This window comes from Peromyscus californicus, unplaced genomic scaffold (genome assembly GCF_007827085.1).
Source record: "Peromyscus californicus insignis strain IS unplaced genomic scaffold, ASM782708v3 Scaffold_5__1_contigs__length_169319896, whole genome shotgun sequence".
Lineage (NCBI taxonomy): Eukaryota > Metazoa > Chordata > Mammalia > Rodentia > Cricetidae > Peromyscus > Peromyscus californicus.
The window spans coordinates 57,809,329-57,823,486 of NW_026294573.1; the positions used below are offsets into that span (position 1 = coordinate 57,809,329).

Below are 14,158 nucleotides of genomic sequence, written 5' to 3' on the forward strand. Positions count from 1 at the left end.
AAGCTCTATGAATGCTATGGGTATTTACTTAGCACACATGCTAAGAGGCTCTTCTAGCCACTTCTTTTAGTCTTAGTTTCACATGTGCAGTGAAGTGATAGATATTGCTTCATAGGGTTGCCACCAGTGAAACAGACATACAAGGTGATTTGAGGCTGCTTCATAGTACACTTTTCATAAGAGGAGACATAGATAACAGGCCCCAAGTACAAAATGACACAGTTACTTGGATTTTCAATTTGCAGGAGTCTAACTGTTCTAAAATAGAAGTCATGGCTGTTAGTACTGAAACTAACTCTACAAAGAAAGAATTGACTTAATATGCCACCAAAATCTATGCATTTATAAGGCCCACCTAAATAAACTAATCATTCCACACTGTGACATGCACCTGGGATAATGCAACACAAAATTTAGGGCATTTCTACTATTTCTACTGTGAATTCTCATAATCTAGAGCAACAGCTACTTCTCATTACTGTATTTTCTGTTGATACTGGGTTTGGCTAAACAGAATATTTCCCAAAGCATCCTGACTCATTTGGAATGACTTCATACATAGTTTAGTAAGAGTTTGGTTATCAACAGGTGCTTTTCTATGTTGCTCATTTTCTGTAGGTGTAGGAGGTCATTGGCTACCTGTTTCTTACTTGTATCTTTTGTTGTAATTGTACCAAACAAGTCTGCCATACATTTCATGGTACACAGAACAAAATCATATAAGGGCTTCTGTTTTACAGAATGCACTTAAATGATGCTCTAATGCTGTGGGATGGTCTGTATGTCAAATCTGTTGCTCTGATTGGTCAATAAATAAAACACTGATTGGCCAGTGGCCAGGCAGGAAGTATAGGCGGGACTAACAGAGGAGAATGGAGAGAACAGGAAGCTGAGTGAGGGAGACACTGCCAGCCGCCATCAGGACAAGGAAGATGTAAAGTACTGGTAAGCCACAAGCCACGTGGCAAGGTATAGATTAATAGAAATGGATTAATTTAAGCTGTAAGAACAGTTAGCAAGAAGCCTGCCACGGCCATACAGTTTGTAAGCAATATAAGTCTCTGTGTTTATTTGGTTGGGTCTGAGTGGCTGTGGGACTGGCAGGTGTCAGAGATTTGTCCTGACTGTGGGTCAGGCAGGAAAACTCTGGCTACACTCTAACTCACATTCCTTCTAGTTTTCTTCAAATCATTTATTTGAATGCATCAAAAAATGTTCGGTGACAGTAAAACAAAATGATGGCATCAATATAAAAAATATATGCCTTAGGAAAAGACTTCACATTGTCATTATACAGTGAGTTACTATCCCTAGGTATTGATTATTTAACACAAGACTGCAAAAGAGTCAGAAGTCAAAGACAGAAGGATGTAAAAACTGGAATGTAGAAGCTGAACATATTTGGTTCTCCCTGGTGAAAGGAGGAAAAGAATTAGCCGTATCAAAGTGTCAGACAGCATACTAAGCTCTACTAAGATTTTTACAGTCATTCGCTTATTACAGTCAATTCTTTAAAGTAGGCACTTGTATTTGTATTAGTCAGGTTAGGTTAACTTCCATACAAATAATCATAACATGTTAGTGGTTCAACAGTCAAAATGCTCACTCATATTGTAAATACAAACCGCATCAGTAATGGGTGGGGAGTAGAAGCCAGAATAAGTAAGTTCATTATTTTGTTATATAGAAGGAGTAACATGCTCCTTCTGATACTTATCTCTATAACCACAGATTGGAGCAGTGCCTTTCCCACGTTTTTTTTTTTTTTTTTTCAACTAGGTTCTAGTATAGTAAAATTTTGCTGGCTTTCTGAATAGAGGAGTCAGCCCTGTGAGTCTGGGCAGGTTCTGGATCTTCTGAACAGTTCAGGTTCTCTGCATAATTACTCTGGAGCAGAGACTGGCACTGTACCTATCAAAGCAAAAGGTATTTTCTTCTGGGGAAGACTGGATGGTCAACCATGTTGATCATCAGAGACCTGTTTAAGCAATGGACAGTGCTTAATACAGAGACCCATAACTGGTCAAAATGCAGAGAGTAAGTTCCTATGGAGTGCTCAGCCCCAGTGGGACATCTATATCACACATCTTCCCTCAAGACTTAAGGAATATTTCAGAAGATAGAGTGGAGTGATTTTAAGAGATAGATGTCAGAAGGACTTGGGCAAAATAGTGTATTGAGGACATGACAAGACCCTTATATTCATAAGCTTATGACAGCTGTTGTTGCTTGCACAAGACTTGCACAAGACCAAGACAGTCAACATTACAGTATGGATGGGGGACGGGCACATGAGCTCCAGCTCCTACCTGTGGGGCTATTGTCAGTGCTTTCTGAAGTTTATTATGCCAGTGGATGGCCCCACATACATGCATATATGGGCAGCACTGATTGGACTTAGTGGGTTATAAAAGAGAATAAAAGGGGATCACGAAATTGGGACGAGTCGTGGAGGGGAATGGGGAATAAATATGATCAAAATACATTGTATGTATGTAGAACATTCTCAAAGAATAAAAAAAAATCATGCAGAACACAGACTTCTTCCAGTGTATGACTCTGTTCCCCTATAAGATCTTGAAGTCATTTATTGAGTGACTGCATATCAAGTGAGGGAGATATTGGTAGGAATGTCAAGATATGACCATGTTGAGACATGGTTGATCGTCCAGTCCTTCCCAGAAGAAAATGCCACTGGCTTTGGTGGGCACAGTGCCAGTCAGTCTCCAATGCAGTGTAGTTATTCAGAGAAGAAAGCCAGGATGACTTTACTATACCAGATTCTTCTTGAGAAAAATATGGGAAAGGTGTATTTTTAAACTGAGTGGCTTTAATGAAACTGTAAAAGGATATCTTGACAGCAGCAAAAAAAATCAGAACATTTTATCTCTAGTGAACAGATTCAGATACATAGCTAAAGAGCAAAAAGTGAAATATATGTGATATGTATGTATCTTAAATTATATATGTCTTTATCTGGGATTCAGTACTTCCCCTAAATTCTTGTATGGCTTTTGGAGACATTATAAATTAGGTGATCAGGGTGCTCAGCCAATATTCTCATAGTGTTTCTGTTTATGTAACAATTGGATGGATATATTGTCCCCATACATTTCCCCTCAGCATCTCATGATAACTCAGGGTAGGTTATGGTTTCTATGCTGGCATGAAATTCAGCTATAATAAATCTGAGCTATTCTCTCAATAACCTTAATGCTTAGGCAAAGATGCTGACTGATCGATTGTATAATGATCTACTGCATTCATTCTCCATAATCCATTTGTTTCACCTCTAAAATCAAAACCTTAAAAAATACGCAGGAATTATTTGTCATTAGTTCATGGAAAATTACAGCTGCAATATTTTTTCTGTGACCTTATATTGGTTAAAATATAGACTAGGGTGTTATTAAAAGTAAAATATATTAATCTGGAAAACCATTCATTCCTTTACATCCCAACAACAGTGTTGCCAATATATTTTCAACTTCTGTACTCTCTTTGAATAGTTATTTTTCACAGAGTGGGAAGTACTGTGAAGTTAGGTTGAGAACACCTGAGTTTTAGTTTTGGCTCTGTAAACTATTGTTCATTCATTCATTCACATGAAGCACCTCATTAAGTGCTTTCCCACTGAGTTCCTACAGTGTACTGTGCTGGATTGTACTGCCAGTGTAAAAGAAAAAAAGTAGTTTTGGTGTAATAAAAGAGTAGAAATGCCAGCTCAGGCACCATCTCCACTATTGCAAGTAGTCTAAGCTGGGGCCATCCTTGTGGATTCCTGGGAACTTCCCTAGTAACAGATTTCTCCCTATCCCCATGATGTCTCCCTCTATCAAGACATCTCTTTCGTTGCTTTCCCACTCTCTTCCAGCTTGGCTAACCCATTCCCTTATGTTCTCATCCCCCACTGTCATCATAGAGCCTTCATGCAGTAACATATGGAAGCAGATGCAGAGATCCACAGCCAAGCAACAGAGCAAGCTCCAGGAGTCCAGTTGAAGAGATGGAAGAGGAATTTGATGAGGAAGGGGGAGTCACGATCATGATGGAGAAACCTACAGGGACAACCAAACCAAGTTAGTGGGAACTTATGAACTTTAGACCAATAGTCGTGGAGTCTCCATGGGACTGGACTAGGCTCTCTGCATAAGTGAGACAGTTGTGTAGCTTGGTTTGCTTAAGGGGCCCCTGGCAGTAGGATCAGGATCTATTTCTAGTGCATGAGCTGGCTTTTTTGAGCTTATTACCTATGGTGGAACACCTTGCATAGCCTTGATACAGGGGGAGAGGCTTGTACCTGCCACAACTGAATGCACCAGGCTTTGCTGACTCCCTGTGGGAGGCCTTACCTTTTCAGAGCAGGGAATAGGGGTGTACTGGGGGAGGGAAGGCTAGTAGGGTAGCAGGAGAAGGGAAGAGAGGGAGATCTGTGGTTGGTATGTAAAATGAATAAAAAAATTCTTAATAAATAAAAAAAGAGTAGAAATGTACACAGAGGCAACAAAGTCCCCCAAGGCATTCATAAATGGTTAGAATGAAGTATGCAGGACCAAGAAGGGAATAATATGGGACTTTATATAATTATGGTGCTTATAGTTTTTTGAATCTTGGCTTATTGGAAGAGTTAAGAAGGCATCCTAAGGGGTTGTAATGAAGACGAAAGTTGTAAAAGTATATCCTTAACGTGGGGAAAAACAGAGGAGGGAGGAGACATGAGCAGGTCACTGAGATCTGCTTCTACTATGTAGGGTGGATGTGTTTAGACATGTATGTAGAAATCTCCAATTTGGTATATATAAAAGCTTGACAGGATAGTAAAATGCATGGAATAATTAATACCAACTTCTAGAGAATGTCACCTCATTGATAGTGTAGACTATCTTAGAATAATAATGAGTTTGATGTTAACTATTTGTAATCCTTTACTTATAAAACACAGTAAATGAAGTTTTCACAAATATACAAATTTTTTTTGGTTTGTGTATTTTTGAGACAGGGTCTTGCTATGTAGTTCAAGATGGTCTTGAACTTCTGATCATCCTGCATCAACTAATTTAGTGCTAGGATTAAGAAATGTACCCAACTACATTGAACTTTTTTGCCACTTCTATGTGTGTATTATACAATTGAAAAGATGCCGTCTAAAGAATTATCACAAAAGTGACAAAATATCACTTCTTTATTGCCACTGCTAGCTACCGGATAGCTCAAAAGTGTATCTTCGCTTTTACCCATCTGAAATTTACTGGATCAACAGAAAATGAAGGGATAATCAATGTGTGCAATACAAACAATGATGTATTTTGCAAATAATAAATAGTATTCATGTTCAGTGGGAAATCTAGCCTTGTTGTAAGATGTCAAATGCATTTTCCTTCCAATCTAGTGGCCTTTTCTTTGCCTCCTTCTCTTTCTCATCCCCCTTCTTCAGACTGTTTCATGTCTTTTCTTCCCTCTTTCTTTCTTTGCTCTAAATATCTTTATCAATTTACTTAATCATACCTGTTCTTGCCTGTGAGTATCTGAGGAATTTGAAGGCTTCTCACTCTTCAAAGTCTTCAATTGCTATTGATTGTACTTCTTTTAATGTTAGACTTTATCTATTTTCTAATGTTCTATGGTAATGATCTAATATTAAAGAATATCCTAGGATGGCAGGAGAGCTCAACATTTTTATTGAGGGGGATGAAAAATAAACAGACAAACACACAAACTGTAATAAAGTTTAGTCTCTTTAAGTAACAAAAGCAACACTTATTTGTCTTGCCAAGTCATTCTTCTTAAATTCCAAGTGATATACAAACCTTTTCAGAGAAACCTATTATTTCTGTTCCCCAAATTCAGGTCTCCTAGGAGAACAAAATTGTAGAGTTAGAGAAATGCGGTCTAAATAACTTTAAAAATATTTTTTGAGAATTTTATGCATGAATACAATGGGTTTTGATCACATGCTTCCCTCTCACTCCAGCTATAAGTCTTGCTACACCTCAATACCACTTCCCCCCACCCCAACTTCATGCACTCTTTGTAAAACCTACTGTACATTAGATATATTCAGTTCTAAGACAGCAAAATCAAGGTGTTAACTTGTCTTGAACTTGCAAGGCCCTGGGTTTGATTCTGAGCACAGCAAATACAGAAATGAAATGGAAATTTCAAGTGAGAACAGAGTCTCTTGGGATGCTAATTACCAATGGTATTGCTTCAGCCTTGCTTTTACAATAATGCTTTTGAAGATTGGGTTCCTTCTGCTCACATGCAGATACACTGCAAATTATTTCCACAGAATTTAAATTTGTTTTCCTACCCATGATGAAATAAATAAATATTTTTAATGATTTAATAGGATGTCTTTGAGTTTTCTCCTTCACTCCTTGTTCCTTGTCTCAGGAAAATTCTGGGCACTAAAGGAGAAGAGAGAGAGAAAGAAAATAAGACTAAAGAAAATGTGAGATGAATTTTTACATGGAAGGTATTTTGGTTCAGTGAGAATTATAGTAATTGGATTCAGAAAACACAGGCTTAAGCTTCTCTCACTGGGCAAGGGTGCACAGTTTATTTGATGTTTCCTGTCTTGGTTTCCTTATATCCACACACTGCAGTACTTAACATTCCTTATCAGTAGGACTTGGATGAGCTATCATACACAGTCTGGTGTTGAATAAGCTATCACAGACAACTTACTATCATAGTATTAGCTCAGGGAAATAGTTGAACAACCTCAATATTATTCTCTGAATGTATATATATATATATGTTCTGAGTAGAAAAATCTTCATTTTCTAGAAACTTTCACATTGCATGTTACAATATCTTCACTGGTGTTAACTGTTAGAAAATGGATATTTTGGTGTGGAGGTTTTCATTTTGCCACTTACTCTTTGGATGACACAGAGGTAAACTCCCTCCACCATTTCTATGTTTCAGAAAGCCTTCTTTAATATTTCTAAAAAAAAAAAAAAATTCAAGGGAGAATTTTCATGGCTACATTGACCTCTGACCTCTTGTTTCTCTCAACATTTATTTTACTCTTCTTCTTATCAGTTTTAGCAGCCATAACTTGGTTTTAAATGTATATATCTTGGGGCTGAAGAGGTGGTTCAGCGTTTGATGCTCTTTTAGAGGACTAGAGTTTGGTTCCCAGCACCTAGATTGGACAGCTCACTACCACCTGCAACTCCAGCTGCCAGGCAGCCTAGCTTCCTCTAGCCTCTGAGAGCACCTATCCATGTGTGTCATATTACACACACATGTCAGACTACAGGTGACACAGATACACACATATAAAATCTTTATAAAAATAATATCAAAAATATACTTGTCTTTCTGCTTTGCATTGTTTAGCGTCTTACAACAAGAAAAAACTGTCTGAGAAACTAGAAGACAAACACCAGGGTTAGATACGAATTAACATATGCTGCCTTCACTGGGGCCTTCCCCTCTTGGTTTCCCAGAGCTCTGTTTCCCGGTTGGTGACTGTACAATTTTGAATCACAACCTGACATCCAAGAAGTAAACTTGCAGAATATCTATTTATCCTGCTAGACTCAAAAGCAGAGTAATATATAATCCTGCCTCAGTAAGTGTACGTGTGTGGGGAAAGTAAAGGGGAGAGGAAGAACTATTTGAAGGATATTAATATCAAAGACTTAATTTGGTCGTTTTGCAGAGTTGAGTTAATGGATTAAACTTGTGGCTGTTTCATGTAGTTTTGTCAGAAAGTGATGTGTCAGAATTTTTACATCTGAGATACTTGCTCTTTTAAGCTGACGGGAAGCATCAATCATAGGTAAAAATTCTCCTGCTGATCGCTCTCTTTTCTCTCGTTATCAGAAAAGAGGAATTTATATGTGATTTTTCAACAGAAATAGGAGTAGAAGAAAGACAGTTCATTTCAAAGACACTTTAAAGTGCTTGGATTTCTATTTAACTTTGAAAACAAACTCAAACTGATATTCTGAATTCTATTAGTGATCATGACTGCACAAGCCCCCATTATCACTCCTTACACCTTGACTTGGATCTAATAGGAAACCTTCCTAAGTGTGATGCTGTGGTTATTCGAGGCTCAACTCTGCAGGTTCTGGGAAAGGGAAGGAAGTTAGCATTCTGCACACTTACTGGTTGCTCAGCACTATTCTAATTGGCTCTTTGCATCACAGTTTATCTCATATATAGTCCTCATGGCAACCGTTTGCAGGAGGTGTTGCGTTTCCCATTAAACAAACGAGCTTACTGAAGCTCAAAGAAAGTTAAGTGACTAGCCCAAGGTTATTAAGTTAGTAATAACCTTTGATTTGAGTATCATGCTCCAATCTTTTTCTTTCACAGTTTTAACTCTGGCATAATCTATTCATAGTCAGGACTGCCCGTCTCAAAACTGTAAATAAAACTAGCTTAAATTTATGTCAAAATTTGGAAGTTATGTTTTTATATGAAAAAACACACACAACATCAGAGGGGGGTGATTAGTGTGATCTAATACAAAATGGCTTAGACTAAAATTCAGAATAGTCCTTTCTTTTGGTCTCTGTTGTCTCACTAATAGCACTATGACCTAATGTACCAGTTGGGGCTTCAGATTTCTCATGTGTAAAATACAGATGTTGAACTGAATGATCTTTTACACCCTTTCAAAACAAAAAAATACTCCGTGTTTCTAAACAGGAAATAGTTGAAGTACAATTTTGGATTTTCAAAGTTACATAACTAATGGAATTAAAGAAAAGCAGAGGAAAAAAGAAAAATAGATAGATAAGAAAAAAAACCAACTGCTAATCATTTACTCACATAATGCTTAAGTTTATACTTTCACTGAATAGCAATTAACAAACCTGCTATGTTAATATTAACCCCACTGTGTTGAAGGGAAATGACTCAGAGAAGTGAAGCAGTTCATCCATCTTTGCTAGGACAGTATCTGGAGAGTTCATCTGCAGAGAAAATATTTTCATCACTGTAAAAATAAATATGCTGCTTCAAATGTCTCTAGTTATTTGTACTAGACCCATTCAATCACAAATTTAGATAAATATGGACCATACACACATAAAACATCTGTTGTGTAGCATCCACATAAATAAATCTTGTTCATAAGGAAATAAAATTTAATTTTTAAAATTTATTCTTTTTTATCATTTATTCCCAGCTTCCTTTAACTTCTAGGTCTTGCCCACATTCCCCTCAAACTTCATACCTTCTCTTTCTTTTCTTTTTACTACAGTCATTTCTTCCTATATGATCATGGATGTAGGACCATCTCCTACCAGAGTGTGTTTAGTATATGTGACAGTGAGGCCACACCCCCTAAGAGAACTGAGTCTCCCTCCTCCGATAGCCATCTACTGCCATCTAAGAATAGGAACTTCGTAAGCCCCTCCCCTACACATGGTAGAAGTTGACTGGTTGACCTTGTGCAGGTCTTCTATGGGCAGTCACAGCTGCAATGTGTTCATGAGTGCAACAACTCCATGTGTCCAGAAGAATGTATCTTCTCTGATAGATGGCTTTTAAAATCTTTGTGCCCTTTCTTTCATGATGTCCCTTGATTCTGAGGAAGAGGATGATACATATGTCCCCCATGGGCTTGAGTACTCCACATAAACTTTATCTTTGTGCTCTAACAATTGTGAGTCTCTGTGTTAACCACTATCTACCACAATAAAAACCTGCTCTGATGAGAGGTGAGAGATACACTAATCTGTGGATGCAAAGATGAGTATAAAAAGACAATTTAATGCTATATCCATTTATCTCTAAAGTTCTAGTAGTAGGTTCTTCTCTAAGGTGGATAGCCTTCCCACCCAGGGGTTCTTGGTCAGGTTTACAATACTACACACGAGTTCTTGTGTAGTAGTCTGTGGTTCTTTTCTGTAGAGCAGGCCATGTGTCCAATTAGACATATGTAAACATTCGTATTACTATTGCATTATTGGGCATGTCTTGCCGAGGTGGTCATTATTGTGGCTCACAGGATTCTCCCTTAGCAGCCCATATAGCACTTTCAACCGTTGTGAAAGCTAGCCAGCATGAAGGCCAGTACAAGCTTGATTATTTCATATCTTGTGACTAGAATGTGTGATGTCTTCAGCAACAGGATCTTACTATCAAATTCTGGTTGATGACCAAGAGAAATGCTAATAGCCTGTTTTTGTTTTTTTTTTGTTGGTTTTTTTTTTTTTTTTTTTTTTGTGTGGAGATCCCTGTGATTCCTCTTACCAACAACTCAAAGGGTAAGTATCCTTCTCCTGGCACTGGGCTTTTGTTTGTTATCCTATGGATTATCAAAGGAGCATTATCTTGGATATGGCATGTTTCCCAATATTATCCCACTTTAAAGTACCAGCAAGAAGCATTATTATACCCAGCAATTTAAACATGAATTTCTAAGACCAAACCTTACAGACCAAGCAAAGGATTTTTATCTTTTCTTTAAGGAAACTGAGAAGGGCATAGGAGTTGAGTGGTCCAGGTAGGAATACAAAACCTTACATGATCTGTAGTAAGAAGAATAGATGGTTGTGGAGCCAGGGATCACAGATGAACTTGGAAGCATGGCATTGTGGTGAGCCAGGTAAGAGGAAAGAGAAGTGTTATATACTAGGATGATACGGATAGGGATGGAGTGAGATGGACTGGCTTGACAAAACACATGAGGTAAAAAACTGACATGAGTAGAGACAACTCTTTGGTCTCTTTTGCATGCAGTTAGATAGTAGAGCTGTAAATAAGCCTGGTTAGGGGTATTGCCAGTAGGTTTATGCCAGAGTATAATGCTTAGTTAAAATTTCCTCTAAAGAGTGTTTCCTGATAGACCCTTTTGTTAATGCCATGGCCCCCTTAGGACAAAAAACTCGTAGAAAGAGAATAAGAGTAATAAACAAATGATGTGTATTTGAGAGAAAAGTCCTTTAATAACATATTTTTATTCTCTCTTTCACTCCAGCATTTATACTCTCGCCATAATAACCTTGTCACAAAATGTGAAATTTCATTTATTGTGGACAACTAACAGTTGGTGTTTTGAGAAATGAGAAATACGGTGCTTCTGGCTTGATTAGAAACATTTCTTTGTTCAAAGTAGTTGCTCAAAGTTAGGTATTTTGGTGGGATACATGCTTTAAATTGAAGGCAATTCACTCTTCAGTTTTCAAATGGCCAATACAACATGTTCTTTTTCAGTTTGTCTGGCTTTCTGTCTCCTTGATGTCTTCTGGATGGACTACCTAAATGTTTTGTAATGGCATTTGGATAGTATTGAGAAACTAGTGATCTCTCACATGAGAAATATCTAGTACATATCATTTTATATGTCAAGAAATAATTAGCTTGAGGGTATTCATTTAGTTCTAATATGATAAAACATCATCTCACAGCAATTTCCACTTGAAATTGAGATTTGAAGGGGTTGACCTAAACCTATTATGGGAAACACACAAATATCTTTTTCATACTTTGAGAGCATCATCAACAGTGACTTTGGCTAAATTCTACTACATGTTAGACATTGATTGCAATATGCCTGTGAAATGTCCCAAAGGGCCCATGTGTTTGGATACTTGGTTCTTAGATGGTAAGAATATGGAATGGTAGTAGGTGGGTCTGAACTAGAGGAAATAGGTTGCTGGGCCTTGAGGTTATAATCAGGCCATATGTCTCGCCTCAGCTTTTTATTCCGTTAGGGGTAAATGTGAGAAATTGGCTACAAGGTTCTGCTGTCCAAGACCAAGTTAGTCCCAACTGCCATCTTCCCTACTGTGATGGACTATGTCCCCTTAAAATGTGGGCTAATATAATCTTTTCTTTGCAAACGCTGATTTAGACAGGTTATGTGGTCACAGCAAAAGTAACTACCACAATAGGTTTTACACTATGTGCCTTTCTGATATTACTCCCATTACTCCTCCATAAGACTTCTCTGAGATAGACATTGTTCTAGCCATGAGACACAGGAGGCAAAATGCCACAGATTGTAAATAACTCTGAGTCATTATTTTTATATAAGAGAAACATTTATGCAAGAGACAACAACAAAAAAGCTGATGAAAAGAGAAGACAGGGAAAAGAAACGTTTCCTCAATTATTTCAGGACATGACACAGTACTTTTTCATATAAATTCTTGCCAAGAATCATGGCTCTTGATGTATTCAGTCCTGCCGTTGTGATAGTAGCCATCCTTCTGCACTTATCAGAAGAACATGCCCCATAAGTGATCAGAAACATAGAAAAAACAGAAGCCAGAGTTTTTCTGTTAAATAATGATGAAGTCAAGTGAATCCCATAGAGGAATCTATATTAACAACAACAAAAAAGGATCCCAGGGGGACCCACAAATACTTTCAGAGCTTCTGTTGTAGCCAATACTTCTCCATGCTGCAGTCTTGGTGCAAGAGCCATGAGGTTTTGTGATGATTTCTCTTTCATCTGATGGCTCCATTCTTCTGGCATGGAGGCAGAACACTCAGTTAACAGTTGAGAGGCTACTCACTTTATTCACAGTGGAGGAAAACCAATGAATAGCATTTTCAAAAGCCTTGGATAGTCAGAAAGAGCAAAACAAACACTAGTTAGGAAGAGGGAAGTGAGGTGGTCCTGAGGGTGTCGGAAAAAACTGCCCAGCTTACCTGGCTACTGTTCCAGTCCTAGCTTTTGGAATCACCAAACTAAATATTTTGTGTGTATCCCTTGTTGATTCTGGGATCAAGCATTTCCCAAATTATCACAGATATTCTACTTTGTAAAACATGAAGGACCCACAAATTTGTGCTTTAAGCCAAGTCTTTCAACTAAATCTGCTTCACACTCAGCTTGGAGACTTAATTATCCATTGTGCATCTTCCTTTAGGAAAACAATCCCATATTAAAAATACAAGAGTTTAATTTAAGGAAGAAAGAGAGAGGGAGGAGGGAGGGAGGAAGGAAGGAAGGTAGGAAGGAAGGAGGGAAAGAAGGAGGGGAGGAAGGAAGAAGAAATGTGTGTGTGTGTGTGTGTGTGTGTGTGTGTGTGTGTGTGTGTGTGTGTGTGTGTGTGTGTGTGTATGAGTAATCCTGGGGTGTAAACTGCCAATGACATTTACAGTTCTAGTTAGAATGAAGCCATTTATGGGGTTTGGGAGCTCAGTCTTTTTGTCTTTTTGCTGTTCTAGCTGCCAATCTGGAATGTATGCTGCCTTCTGGAAGTTAAAATTTAGAAGTCTATCTGAAAATGGAGGGTGGGGGATCTGGCGGGCGTTGAGAACAGTTTAGTAAAGCGCCTCAGGGTCTTGAGAGCAGGGAGGTCACTCACTCAGCCAGACACTTTATTTTTATCTCCTCCTTGGAATATTTAGATCTGACCGCTGTGCCTGCAGGCTTCTCCCAGCGCCACTGTGGGCTGCCTTAAAAGGAAAATGCTTATGTAAAGAAGACAAGTGTGGGAAGAAGGCAGGCATCAGCTTTAACAGACCAAGGAGCTCAGCAATTCCACCCACTGCTTCTTTCCCAGAGCGAAGTCCCTGGAGATGCACTTCTAGCGAGATGTCTGGCGCTCCACAACTCTTTCCCAGCCCTTTCTGATGCGTCGATTTCCTCCTGATAGCTTAATTTTATTAGATCATAGGAGCACAGTCTGTAAATCTGAAAACCCTTAAAGGGAAAGAGAAACTTTCAAAGCAGCTGTTTAATGTAGGGGTGTTTTTTTCCAAAGGAACGCATGGGGTGAGAGGGAGGAGAAAAAGAAATCTAAAACCTTACAAAATAAAACCTACTTAGGCCGACTAGTTTTCCCTTTCCCTGGATAAGTAAAATATTTATGAGTTCTGCCACTATGGTACTATATGCTAGATGCAATAAAAAATCTTATGCAGAACAGAAATCATTGAAAAGTGTACTGCTCCCTTATAGGACTTCTCAGAAAAGCCCGGAGACCTGCATGGCAAAGCACTGTCTCTCAGAGTAGCAGGAATGCCAGGAGAGGAAGCAATGATTTTCACTTCCTATAATGCCATTCAGAACATGATGCCTGGAGCATCCAGCTGGCTGCTCTAAGGGTCAAAGAGACTAAGAAGCCCTGACGAGAGGGAAAGTATTGAAAAGGGACAAGTCACTCAGGACCAGATCAACAGAAATGCTCTGTGATTCAAATCAGTGAAACACTTGGTGAACTGGAGAGCAGAT

The 14,158-nt window shown here is 38.4% G+C and overlaps 1 long non-coding RNA gene across 1 annotated transcript in view; it reads left to right on the top strand.

The window, feature by feature from the left end:
• Nucleotides 1-4,131, top strand: part of LOC128097289 (uncharacterized) — an 87,139-nt gene extending 83,008 nt beyond the window's left edge. Inside the window, exon 3 of the long non-coding RNA XR_008213832.1 lies at nt 3,923-4,131. This is a non-coding gene — a long non-coding RNA (uncharacterized LOC128097289). The remainder of the gene's footprint in view (nt 1-3,922) is intronic.
• Nucleotides 4,132-14,158: the final 10,027 nt, after the last annotated feature.